General features: G+C 39.4%; 1 protein-coding gene across 2 annotated transcripts in view; it reads left to right on the top strand.

Annotated features, from left to right (window-relative positions):
- The first annotated feature begins 225 nt into the window (after positions 1-225).
- lamb2l (laminin, beta 2-like) overlaps positions 226-13956 on the top strand; it is a 58973-nt gene continuing 45242 nt past the window's right edge. The window contains exon 1 of one of the 2 annotated variants that reach the window (XM_035159436.2): positions 226-363. The gene's annotated coding sequence lies outside the window, so the exon portion shown is untranslated. Of the gene's footprint in view, positions 364-11004; positions 11058-13956 lie in introns of those variants that run through there. The other variant, XM_035159437.2, reaches the window with a different exon arrangement.

Here is a 13956-nt window from a genome sequence, read left to right as displayed (position 1 = left end):
AAAGCTGTCCATATTAATTTACTTTGCTGTATCTGCTTCCCTGACATTCAAGTTGACTGGTGAGTAGTGAAGCACCGAGGGATTAGTTGACGGTAATGGTTAACTGGGGCAGTGGGAGGACTGGGTGGGGACCTCCTCACCTGCCGCTGCTCCGCGGTGCGAGGCCGCCGGTGACACTTCAGCTCCGCCTCCTCCGCTGCTCGCTGGGTTTACCGCCGGGATTAACGGAAATACACACACACATACACACAGAGGCGGTGCTGCCGTACGGTGCGTGTGTGTGTGTGAGAGAGAGAGAGAGAGACAGAGGGAGAAAGTTAGTGTGAGTGTGTGAGAGAGGAGCCGTTGAAAACTACCGAGCAGGTGAGCCGCTCCATCTAATCTTCCGTCTTTGCGAACATTTGTGTCCGGACCACACCTCAGAGAAACCCCATGTCAGCACAGTGGATTCACCACTGAGTTTATATGGAGGCTGTGCTATTACTGCGTTACCTGCCAATCTTCCTCCTGGAGCTAAACATTTGAATTATGCTAGGCTAATTTCATCATTTTAAAGCCTTTAGCTAGTTGTCATGTTGATGTAGACAGTGGAGCAGTCTCAAAGAAAGTATTGGTGAGTAAACCTAACTTAACTTAAAGAAAGTATTGGTGAGTAAACCTAACTTAACTTAAAGAAAGTATTGGTGAGTTAACCTAACTTAACTTAAAGAAAGTATTGGTGAGTAAACCTAATTTAACTTAAAGAAAGTATTGGCAAGTTAACAGTGCAATTTTACCTTTACTTAAAGAAAGTATTGGTGAGTAAACGCTGCAATTTTACCTTAACTTAAAGAAAGTATTGGTGAGTTAACCTAACTTAACTTAAAAAAAGTATTGGTGAGTAAATGCTGTAGTTTTAACTCAACTTAAAGAAAGTATTGGTGAGAAAATCTAACTTAACTTAAAGAAAGTATTTGTGAGTAAACGCTGCAGTTTTACCTTAACTTAAAGAAAGTATTGGAAAGTAAATGCTACAGTTTTAACTCATCTTAAAGAAAGTATCGGTGAGTAAACACTGCAGTTTTACCTAAACTTAAAGAAAGTATTGGTGAGTAAACGCTGTAGTTTTAACTCAACTTAAAGAAAGTATTGGTGAATAAATTCTGCAGTTTTACTCATCTTAAAGAAAGCATTGGTGAGTAAACGCTGCAGTTTTACCTCAAACTATTAGTGTTGAGATGACTGGTGATTAGGTTTGGTTTGCATCGCAGCATGAGTTTAATGTTTTGTCCTTATTTAACTTTCCTGGATGAGTCACTATTACACTGTAGTTAACCTGGAGCAGCAGAGGCTTCATGACAAGTGCGGCCTCGTGTTCCCCTCTGCTCAAACATGTGTGTTAAATGAGGCTGTGTGGTCACTAGAAAGCAGTTGTGCATTTGTCTGCTGTAGGAGAAACTCACTGTGTTTATTCCTCAGAGTTTAAGATGTGATGTGCTGGAGAGCAGATCCAGTATCAGACAAGTGTGGTGCACTGATGAATCTGTGGTTCATCAGATAAACATTTGAAATGTATTTGAATGTGGATAGGTTCTGGATTTAACTCAAATTTTAATTATATTTGTACAAACCATATCCACAAATCACAATTTTTCTCTTGACAATCGGTACAAGGTGCGACATCCTCTTTCCTAACTGCAGGCATTGTTGGAAAGGGATTTGGAACCTTATCAGATTTGTTATGAAGGGAATGGCAAAAACATATCAATGCAAAAGCTGGGAAGTAAAAAAGAGAGCTGCCAAAAGTTGTGTCAGACTTCTGCTGAAGGAACTAGAAACTGGCAGTGTGTGTGTGTGTGTGTGTGTGTGTGTGTGTGTGTGTGTGTGTGTGTGTGTGTGTGTGTGTGTGTGTGTGTGTGTGTGTGTGTGTGTGTGTGTGTGTGTGTGTGTGTGTGTGTGTGTGTGTGTGTGCTGCTAATGGCTGGGAGGCTGATTTGTGACACTGTTGCACACATTCCTACCAGATTAACCAGCAGCACAGATTAATGGAGAGCAGAGCTCACATTCACCGTCCAGAATAGTTTGAGTAATATTCAAATGTTTGCTGCAGGTGGAGAACAAACAGCTTCACTGACAACATGTTGTGTTGTTTCTGTAACAGCTGCACCCCTGAGCTCACACAAGTTAACAACGAATATCAGTGTAACCTCAAAAAAGCATGTTCTCCTTATTGGTGCCTTTTGTGTGATTAACAGTTTTTTTCAATTGAGGAAAAGTTGGCTCTCCTCCTGGGAGTTCAGGAATTCCATATCAGAAGTGATTTCTTTTCAGCAGCTTGTCAGGGTCTTGAGACGTGTGTGTGTGTGTGTTTGGAGGTACATGTTCTCGTGGCCCTTGCAGGCTTAGTCTAGCTTTAATCAGCTCAAGGACATGGCCTCTCGCCCCACTGCTGAGATCAACTCTAACCTGAAGGGTTAAGAGGATCCACGAGTCTCTCAGACCCCGAATGGTAGAGCTGGCCATGTGGGAGAGCTGGCATGTTCAAGTATTGTTGGATTTGTTGGATTTATCAATATTTGTATTTGTCGGAAGTTGAGTAAATCTTTAAACTCAAGTCTTGAGTCAGTGTACTTTGTTGTCAGGGGCAACTGAACATTAAAAAACACTTCTATAACATTAGCTGTCTTCAGCGATATTAATGATATTTTCTGAAATTACTTCTTTAGCAAGCTAAAGCCTTCCTTCTTCAATGTTAATATTGTCTGATATGGTGTTACATGGTTTTATACTATTTTCACTTGTAATAAATGTATTAACTTACATTTTAATAATAATACCGCTATGATACGGATAACCATGATAATTTTGGTCACTATAATAAAACCCAACCCGACTGATACCCTGGCAAATCGTTCTGTTTTGTTATTGCTGCACAGCTGCTCCCATGGTGTGTTTCTTAACAATGTTTGCTGTGTGTAAAAGGGTAAAAGCTTTGTGAGTAGTTATTTTCTTTTATTGGTCTTGGACATACAGTATAGCCCTAGTTACTGGGAAACAATGATAGAAGAAGTAGTTTTGAAATAAGTCTTTGATATTGGAGCCTCTGTCAGGGCCTCTTCAGGCCGAGACACTCATAATTACGTCCCCTGATATAAATCAACCCCTTCTCTGCCGCACGCTGACAAGAGGTACTGATGACTGCTACGCCTATTTTTCAGTCAATTTGCTCTTGTCATCCTGTCTGAACATTATATCAGGCTAATTTATCTCAGCGTATCTACAACAAATGGTACTTTCATAGTCAGGAGATGATGAAAAGATTTACTCTTGGTAGGGAGTTAAAGATAATGGATGGATCGATGATGTATGAATAAATGGATGGATGGATGGATGGATATTGACCGTGGTCAGTTATTACACACACGCACATGTACACACACACACATCTGAGAACAGGGTGTTGGACATTGTGTATAATAGGTAGAGTTATAAAGGTCTGCACAATGTGATAATGCATGTTTCTATAAATATGTACGTGCTGTAGGAAGGTCTCAGTCTCAGGCTGTAATGCAGATCGTTGCCTCTATGATTAAGTTTCTTATGCCCTCTCCTGCACACACACACACACACACACACACACACACACACACACACACACACACACACACACACACACACACACACACACACACACACACACACACACACACACACACACACACACACACACACACACACACACACACACACACACACACACACACACACACACACCTCCACAAACACGCCTGTATGTCACATCAGAGATTTTATCTTCAATAACAGGAAATGCAATTTCCTTAAATCTTACTGGAAAAAAAAAGCCAAATATCCAGCTTGTCATTCATGTGGACAGGAAACACTGATTGCCCCTTTGCTTGTTAGATCACACGAGACATCATCTGTACTTGTTTCAAGTGCAGAATGTTTGTCATTTGCAAACCAAGTCTATTTAGCTAAGTCATCAAGCATGAGACTTCAGATTCAGCCCACTGTTATAAAATACACACCCGCTGAGTTTACTGGAGGTGATGAATGTAGGTGAGAAGGAATGTCAGTTTACACAGTGCAGTGTCGTTATATAAGTGATGTCACCGTGAGATGTGCATGCAGGTGGGGTAGAAAACTAGATCACCCAGAGATCATGAGGATATCAACAGGGGAGTGGTTTTTTTGCCTGAAATTGCAGGAATTGCAGGAATGAATGGGAGAAACATGTTCATTGTCCCAAGAAGGAAAACCTCCTTGTTAGCTCAGAGTAAAACTTTTGATATTAGCATCCTAGTGATATGATATCTAGCTACCGTTCCTCAATGGTAATCCATACATTATGTTTGCTGACAGATGCCTGTCATCATGTGGTGCGAATAAACACTACCGAACTTTCCAACAAGTTCCTTCCTATCTAAATCCTATCATGCCCATATACAAGCTTTGATGTTCTTTAGCATTGTACCTCTGCCGGGCTTATCTCCACATTACTGACCTTCTCCACAGGCATTTGTCCTGAGCCAAACTCTGAGTCGCCCCGTTCACCTCCACCACTCACCTAAGGATTCTCTGGCTTTCTAGTCCAAACATGAAAAGTGGTGATTGTGTTGGTTGGTGTGTGTCTGCACCTTTAAACCTCCTTATTTGCCACTGCCCAGTCATGCCCTTGCATGAGCTGTTGTGGGCCTTGCAGGTGTGTCTCCCTGAGTTAAAGATTAATTTTTATGATTAAAAGAAAAGACCCTAAAGGACATAGGTGATATCAGAATTGATCAGGGAATTGTTTAGAGAATAACAAAGGCAAAAAACCAGGAGGAACCCACAGTGTGTATGTGTCTGTTTCTGTGGAAGTACAAAGGTTGCATGGAACAAAAGCCAAGTAAGATCAACAGTATTTATGGTATTAGGTATGAGGTGTGCTTCATGAGGTATTTGGGGTCATTAGCAGTGAAAATCTGCAGTGAATGGAAGATTGAACTCCTTTTTGTTATCCCGAAATGCAGAATTAACATTGACGGTAATCTTTCTTTCGCTGTGAGAGGCAAGCAGAGATAAATCACGTAGCCAGATAGTATTATAAGAAATCCTATGGCTCCACAAGTGATGATCTGACATGTATGTGGCGGTTTGGGAAGTTGTTTGATGGGAAAACGTTTGATTTTTTGTTGCCATGGTTAAGCTAAATCCCTTCAGTTCTTCAACTGTGTTTGGGTGGTCTGTTGACTTGTAGTCATTGACTCACTGTAAGCTCTTATGATTTTTGGCTCTTTGAGTGTTTTCGCTGAGAGTTCTCATTGTTTCCTTAGCATTGCTTAAAGGTAGGATTGGTTAGTTTCTAAAACACTTTTTATTGTATTTATTGAAATCATCTTCATGTCCCAATAGCAACCAATAAAAAAGGTTGTTTGAATATTGGCTGGTATACCAGTCAGTCACTTAACTTTAGCCAGGGAGATGTGCACCGCTGAAGCAGAAACGATAATCTGAAGTTAGTGAGACAGTCATAGAAAAGTCAGCTTATAACAGTTGTCAGGCAGTGCAAGTTCATCTGTTTTGGGGGCGTAGCTTTGACAAGAGGGTCGGTGGGAGGGCGGTGTATCAGTTGCAAATTGTAGCCTGCTCTTTCTAGCTTTTATATGCTGACCAACCACAGCTTTAAATCTAACGGAGTAGAAACTGGGACGCCCCCAAACAATTTAGAATAATTACAACCTCAAATTTTCAAAGTTTTCATACATTTTCTATGTAATTGAAAACCACTGCTATAAATTTGATGCATGCTATAAATCTAAGTTGAAAAGTGGAGTGCTGCCTAAAAGGCGTCATAAAGACTGCAATTTACTCTCTGCCTAATCTGGGTAGAACCACGTCTTGTGGTTTTAAGGTGTGCTACAGTAATTTTACGACAGCTTTGACTATTTTTTATAATGTGTAACATCAGTGCAATCAAATATTTTTGTGTATGTTTATATTTATTAGACACAGCTAATTTACTCTATGTCTTAGTACTCATTTATTCAATGAAATTATACATAATGTGGCACTGAAGTATGAATTTTCCACCTCTATATGTATATAGAGGTGGAAAATTCATACAGGATTACGTATAATCCTGTTTCCTTGGCAATCACAATTATTTGCTCAGAAGTAATGCGATACATAATCCGCCAATGAAATCACAATTTTTATTTTTATTTTTGTTCCTGCGCTAAAGCTAAGCTAAGTTAACCAGTTGTTATCTGGAGCGTTGTATTTGTCAAACATACATGATGAGAGTGGTATCAATTATCTCATCTGCGAGCAAGAAATGTCCAAAGTGTTTGCAGACACATTTGATATAGTCTTTTAAACACTGCTATTAAAAAGTGCTTGTTTTCTGAATATGGGTCAGACTCTGCAGTTACAATTCTGCACTTTGTATCACAGCTCAACATTTAACAGGAAGATCTGAGCAATAAGGTTCCACTTCATTTACAATCTCTACCTCACACTCTACAGATGAATGGTGCAAGTTCTCATCTCGTCCCCCAGGGAAGCTGAAAGTATTTTTCACAATATTTGACTGATGTCAAACTCAGGAAACAGCAATCAATTATTTTGTGTTCATCAAAGCTTAGATCAAAGCTTAGCTTTTAAGAAATCCTATCCTGAGCGCACGTTATCTACTGCTCGCTGCACACTGCAGGTGTATTTGTGTCAGATGCATATTTTAGAATATTCATTGTTAAAGATTAAACCAGTGTGTCCAATCTTCTAATGCCTTAAAAAGAGCAGTGAGTAGTCAGGGTCACATTTCAGATGTACATTACTTGTTAAGAACTCAAACAAAAATGTAGCAATAGACACTAAGTCAAAATGCTGAAAACGTTTTTTCCATTTCTTTCCTGTCCCATTAATTATCTCACCAACCATCTGATTTATAAAACTGCATATAAAGGTGTAGCACAAACTAGCTGCTTCTCCAGCAGATACATAAGTAGCTCACATCCTGATGCCTCAGTATTAATCATCTAATGATACATTAGTCAGTGAGACCAAACTAGTATTATGTTTCCTTTTGCTGGTAATACTTAAGTGCTTTTACTTGCATTTTCTTGGAGGACCTTTTCTTAAATTATTATAAGATAAGCTGTCGCTTAAAATACTCAAAACAGTTCAAAGTCATTTACAGTTAAACAGTTATCTAAAAGTAATGGATTAATAGATTTAAAAGTTCTGAATAAAGTGAAAAAAACAAAATTTTAGCTCCTTGAAGTAAACATATGAATGCACACTTGCTAAACTGAATTTAACATTGGTGCACCAAGATGTATGTGCATTTGAATTAATCTGGCTGGACAGTGGTGCAGGTTTCAATATTGAGTCACCTGCCTGTATGGAAAACAGACTTCCTGCATGATCTCATCGGTATGATCTGATCCCATTTCCAGCCCAGCCTTGTTTTACAATACCTTAACAACAGTGTCTCAGCCTGCAGCGCGTCGGCAGTGTTTTCAGTGGCTCAGTCTGAAGCCCTTCATTTGATGTGTACACAAACTCATGTAGACACACACACGGAGAGTCAAGCTTATCATGTTATGGTGTGCAAGGATCTGGGAGTCTCGGATTGTTTGGACTAGTGTCTCAAGATTTCTTGTCTTTGTCTGACTGCCGCACAGAAGTTATACGAGTTTCCTCTTATCTTTTTGTAGTGATTGTGTGAGTTTGTCACAAAGTCTTTGTTCAAGGACATTGATTTGCTGCATTAAACAAGCCTTCTCACTATGACAATCATTGTTTCATATGTCTTATTGCCTTTACCTATACATTTACTTTATTTATACATTTAGAACCATATTAATGTATGCATGTATACAGTGTATCCATTTTAACAAGCAGACACATACAAGGCATCCAAAACCACAGTCCACTTACAATCAACAAGTCTCTGATATTTCAAAAGTCTAAAAAGACAGAACAGCTCAGTCACATGTAAAACTTTATTATCAATACAATAACAAATCATACAATCAATACTAAAAGAGGGCTCAGTAGAGCAAATACCTCCACCAAGGCCCAACACTCTTTTTATGTGGATCTGCAGCAAATTGCATACACTATAATATCAGTCCCCTAAACATGCCAAGATCCATGAATTACTGTCTGAGAAATCAACGCAAATGTGGAAAAACGCATACAAATATCGAGCAGTTTTTGTTTGAAAGTGAAGTGGATTCCAGGATATACAGTAAGATTCTAACTCTGAAGGGGACCTCGGCCCTCTCATCGCGACTCTGATTAAGTTGAAATTGAACTCGTTTGACTATATAGGTCCTCCATAATGGATTTTTTGCTCATTTGTACACATGTTCAAATTGTGATGAAGAGAACATTTCAAATTTTGACTGTATCAACACCCAAACAGTGCAAATATATATGGATGCAAGATTGGTGAAAAAACATGTCTGCCATCCACTTTGCAAAGGGCAATGTTGGACAATGAGACTGGGGAAAACGATCTGTGCACGCTCTGGGGCAAAGTATTAAACAGAATCTGAAGTGCCATTGTGAATGGTGCAAGTGGGAGTAGCCTATCACATTGCTCATAAAGAACATGCCTTCTTCAACCAATCCTGATTAGACTCTCCGCAGAAATCCTGAGATACCTCCTGAAAATACACCTCCTGGTTTGTTATGAAAAGGGGACAAATGGTGTAGCTTTGAGTGTGCAGCGATTTCTTTGCTGCAGAGTTTGTGATGATGAAAAAAGTGTGATTGTCTCACTTAAAAATAATTTTACTTTGCTTGGCTTTGTCAAGTCTCAAATGCACTTGTTGATGCTCACAGCTTTAATTTTAGCAGATTGAGCTGCTTCTCTTGAGCACAAATGGGTTAGAACCTGTGAATTGCCACTTGCACCTGTATTTTCGAAATTATACATTGCTCAGGCTTTAAGTTTGTGATAGCAATCCTTTTGGCTGTTGCATTGATACACAAAGAAAGCAATAATATAGATTTCTTTGGAGTCAAAATGGAATAACCAAGTACGCAACATGTGTGTGTTAGAATGTAGTGATTGACATGACTTCTAAATTATCACAGCAGATGAACATTTGAGAAAACCTCAACATAACTCAGCCCTTAGCCGACAGTTTGCACCAGAAACTCCACTTCTCTACTCTGTGCCTCCTGTGTGACATGTTAATTCGGTCTGTCCTTCTCGCTCTACAGCAGAGGTCAAAGGTGTAGTACAGTCGTTTGTCATTTGCCTTCATTGTCCTTCATATACCATAGCGTGAAAGTCATGTTATAAGAAACAGTTAGACAGTTTTGGATGAATGAATATTGTCTCTCTGACAGAGAGTTTGGTAAAGATTGATACCAATCCTTCCTCTCTATGCAAAAGATAAAGCTGAAGGCAACAGCTAGGTAAGCTGTAGGCCAAGTTCAAAAACAGCTTTCAAAGTTGGATCGCTGAGCATTTCACACTACACTCATTGGGAGTCTTGCAGTTGTTGTGACGGGTGAAAAATCAGGGGGCACCTCATAACTAACTACATGTACCTTCACCACCTTTGCACTCTGATTGGCAGGAGATAGCCAGAGTTTTCTGCCGACTCACACTCGATTTTCAGCAGGTTAGAAATCAGATTGGAGTCTGCGACATGCCGGGGACTCGTTGGCTAGTGGCGACTGCCTATCGAGCACTAATCGGGGCTTTTGTCTGTGACTTGCAAAATTAAATTGCAACTGGCAAATCAGGCTCAAAATCATGTAGTGTGAACTAGGCTTTAGCTTCGCACTGTGACTTGAAACAAGGGTAATAAGTTAGTCTGCTTTTTCGAACAGTAACAAAGTTAGGATTGCTACCAGCATAACAAAAAGTCAGTATATAGTGCATCTTGTTTTTTAAATCTATAGAAATTTAAAAAAGTGTAAAAAAAATGGCATTACATCTTCCTTATCTCTGCTGTTCTAACAGCTGCACGCCCTTAGCACTTGTGTGCAACTTGTATCCACTTAAGAGTTGCATCAATCTTGTCATTGGACTCTCCACCATCAAACTAAAAAGAGTTTCTGCCAAAAATATGTCTTACAAGTCTACTCCAGCTTCCAGAGAGTTTCTTCTACTTCTAGATCTTGACTAGTTTTTGGAGGTGTACGTTTCATGGTTTCGATTACATCCATACTACTACGTTTTTGTTTGAAAATGCATCAACTCTGCTACGGATAAACCTGGTGTCCACACTACTCCTACAACTTTTAGAGCCACTAAAACAGAGAAGTTTAGAAATGCTGCTATCCTCGTTTTGGTTTGCAAACTCTTTTTGGGCTTAGTTTTACTCTGGACGGGCAGAAGCTGAGATGTTTTGAAACGATGACACTTGTTGATTGGGTCTTTTTGGTGAAGCTCTTTGGCCTAGTTTTCCCCAAACAATCTGTCACTGTCGCTGTCCCTCCTCTCTCCTTTCCTCATTTCCTTTTCCCTCCTCATCTTCTGTCTCTTCCTCTTTTCACCATCTCTCTTTCTACTTTCTCTCTCTGGCTTCCTCTGCCTCTCTTGCCCTTCACTCTCCCTTCGTGTCCAGAAGAAAGGGGTTGTGCATTCCAAAAGCCTGGAGACCATTCCCCTCTTTCAGCCAGTGGCCCACAGAGTGACAGAGGAATTAGAATAAGAATAGCTGCCCATTCACCCCAGTGCCCCAGTGACGAGCTGGAGGGAGAAACAGAGGGAGCCGGAGGGAGGAGAGGAATGAAGGGGTGGGGGTCCTGCAACATACCGTGTTCCCATTGGCCAGTAGTGTTCCCTCTGTTTTTACATCGCTGCCGTCAGTTCTGCTTTCAAGTTTGTTTTACACATTCTGGCGCACATACACACCGCACATGTGCATGCATGCGTAAATATACACATTGGGGTCCCGGGTTTGCACACGTGCACACTGGAATACGGGAATCTACACACACACACACATACACGCTGTCAAGCAGCATTGGCCTGCAGAGACACAGAGTGAGCAAATCTGACCACGCAGTGCAGTGCAGAGGAGAGTGAGGTGTCCTGTGGCTGTGTGAGTATGAAGCTGGAATCACTTATTGCCAAGAATGGATTTATAATGAACATTTTACAGTGACTGCTACATTGTCATCTGTGTGTTACTTATTTCTGTATCAGCAGGTGAAGTCTCTTGTGTTTTCTTGACTAATCCACTCTAGTGTCAAATTTGAGATCATAATGCGACCTTGTGCTGTCACCACCGCTGTAGGTTGCCTGTGGCTAAACTGTAAACTTTTAACTATGTAGCTGTTAAAATGTAACATCGGTGCAGCGGTTAAACAGAGCAGCGAGTGCTTTTTCCACTTCCGTAGCAATGGAATGTGTCAAAATATAAATTTTATTTGAGAATGATTATTATCATCATGTTTCGGAGTTTTTATACTTCAAATAAGTGTGACACAGGAAGGTGATTATGTTGATATATTCTTGTTTTAAATCATATGCCAGTCACATCATCTCTAGAGCTCTTCATTGGCAATGAGGCTTCAGAGCTCTTCAGATTTCTGCACTCAGATGGGATATGTGCTATGAGGGTCCTTTTTGCACCAGGGCTGTTGTGGTAAAAAGTATAATGTATCATTCTATCTCGATCCCTCTATTGACAGATGAGGAGATAGACCTAGAGTCTTGACTCAAACAATATTTGTATTTTAGACAAATAAAAGTACAATGTATAGTCTGAACAAGTGAACATTTTAACTTAAAAATAAAATCAGTATTTTATGTTTCTCCACTGATCATAATGTAACCTACCTGTTCTGCTGTGCATCACTAAATATATTCGTGGGGTAGTGTTCGTTCCTTTCTTAAAAATATATCAATCATTTTATAGCAGGTCCCATTGTAGTTTTGGATTGAAAATATTCCTCGTGACATCAGCCGAATCCAGGGAAATCTTCGAACCACTCTCTGATTGTCTTCCTCCTTTATCGCCTCTAACTCTTGAATCAGTCTCACCCTCTTTTCTTTGATTATGGTTTTTGCACTTTTACATCCTGCATTTGTCCCTCTCTAGAAATATAAAAAGGCTTTATTTTAAAAATCGGTCAGTGAAGCAGGAATTTATTGAAATGGACAATTCAATACAGAAATTATGTTTTGTTTTGTGGCATTCTTTTATCTTACAGCCTTGTATCTCAAAGAAGATAATTTATTGCACAATATTCTTCGTGAAAACCATGTAACTTCAAATCCAAATTTTCAAGGAAAATGGGTGATACTTAACCTTTTCACCAGTGCGATTCCCCTTTGAGGATGAAACTATTTTGTTGTTGTTAACTTTGCCACTGCAAATTGATTTTGATTCCACTCTACTGCATCAGTGTTTAGTTTTCAGTGAAATACAAAACTACATGTGCGTTCCACTGAGATGAGCCTTTACTTATATCTGAAAATGATCAATGTCCAGATGGGTGAACTACAACGACAGTTCTGTGATCCATGCTTCAGTTGTCAGAGAGCCTCAAGAGTGATGAATTTAAGTAATTATTATTACTCTATTTTTCCTGTCCTGCATTCAGATCATTAAGTCACCTGAAAATATCAGCGAGTTAGGTTTGGAAGTCATTTTCAAACAAATTTTTGTAGCTACCTTTTTTCCAAAAGTAAGAGTAAAGATAAAGAATTAAGAACTTTTTCTCTGGAAAACCCCTGAGTTCCATACTGGTCAAGGTCCAACGTCTGACTGAAGCTGATTAGATGTTGCTGTGTCCAACCAGACAAGTTAATTAACATATTATCAAGAGTTTCTCTTAGTGCTTTTATTTCATATTAACTTATTTTAAGTCCATTCCCATGACCTCCTTGTGATTATTTTGTGACCCTCCAAAGGGGTGGGGGAGGTCCAACCCCCAGGTTGAGGTTTATGGCAGTATCACTCTGGTCAGAGGCATAAAACTCTGAATGCAGACTCAGAGACTATCAAGGTCTTTTATACGAAGGTTCAGTACAGAAAAATCAGGCCGAGACGTAGCAAAGGTATCAGAATCATCGGGCAAAAGTCAAAATTCACTAGAAGGATCAGAGGTCATACAAGTAGGAACTGAACTCAAAGGTGTCAAGACAAACTGACAAAAAAATCTCAGAGGCTTTGTCAGAAAATCACTCACTAATCACTCCACTATATAGTGAATTTGCCATTTTGTAGTACTGTCTGAATGTTAAAGGTTCAGTGTGTAGAATGTAGTGACATCTAGTGGTGAATTTGCATGTTGCAGCTGAATACCCCTCAGCTCACCCTCCCCTTCCAAACGTTCCAAACAAGCCTTCAGTTGTCATACAAACTCAAAAGGTGTTTAGTTTGTCCAGTTTGGACGACTGTAAAAAACATGGCGGCCTCCGTGGAGAAGACCCGCTCCCAATGTAAATATAAAGTATTTAAATATAAAGGGTTCATTCTAGGTCAAACAAAGTAACAATCCGTACAATTTAGATAAAACAGACTAGTGAAAACATCACTAGGATTATTTTATATTGAATTTCTGTCAATAGATTTCTTTCACATAAATCTTACACACTGAACCTTTACGTGAATTTTTATAGCCTGTACTCATTGTATCCCACAGTGCATTGTGAAAAGTAGTGTACAACTGATGGTCACTAACCAAGCAATATATACTATCATGCATTGCACTTGCGGCGTTGACAGAAAGAAAAATGGTGGAGAGATGAGAGGAGAAAGGGAAAGTACGTCTCAGCTTTCTCTCTCTGGTGAATCTACTCCTTCTTATTCTTATCAAAATTATCTGAATTATCATGAGGTTATAGCTTTAAATTTGCCAACATTTTCACAGACCAATTTTAAAATAGTCTGTTTTTACTATTACTTTTTAAATATGGTCATTCAACAGGCTTTTTACATACAAGTATTATAAACATATAAAACTTATGATATATATATATATTTATTTCCA

The sequence above is a fragment of the Hippoglossus stenolepis genome, chromosome 6 (genome assembly GCF_022539355.2).
Source record: "Hippoglossus stenolepis isolate QCI-W04-F060 chromosome 6, HSTE1.2, whole genome shotgun sequence".
Lineage (NCBI taxonomy): Eukaryota > Metazoa > Chordata > Actinopteri > Pleuronectiformes > Pleuronectidae > Hippoglossus > Hippoglossus stenolepis.
This window is presented reverse-complemented; position numbering and strand designations above follow the sequence as displayed.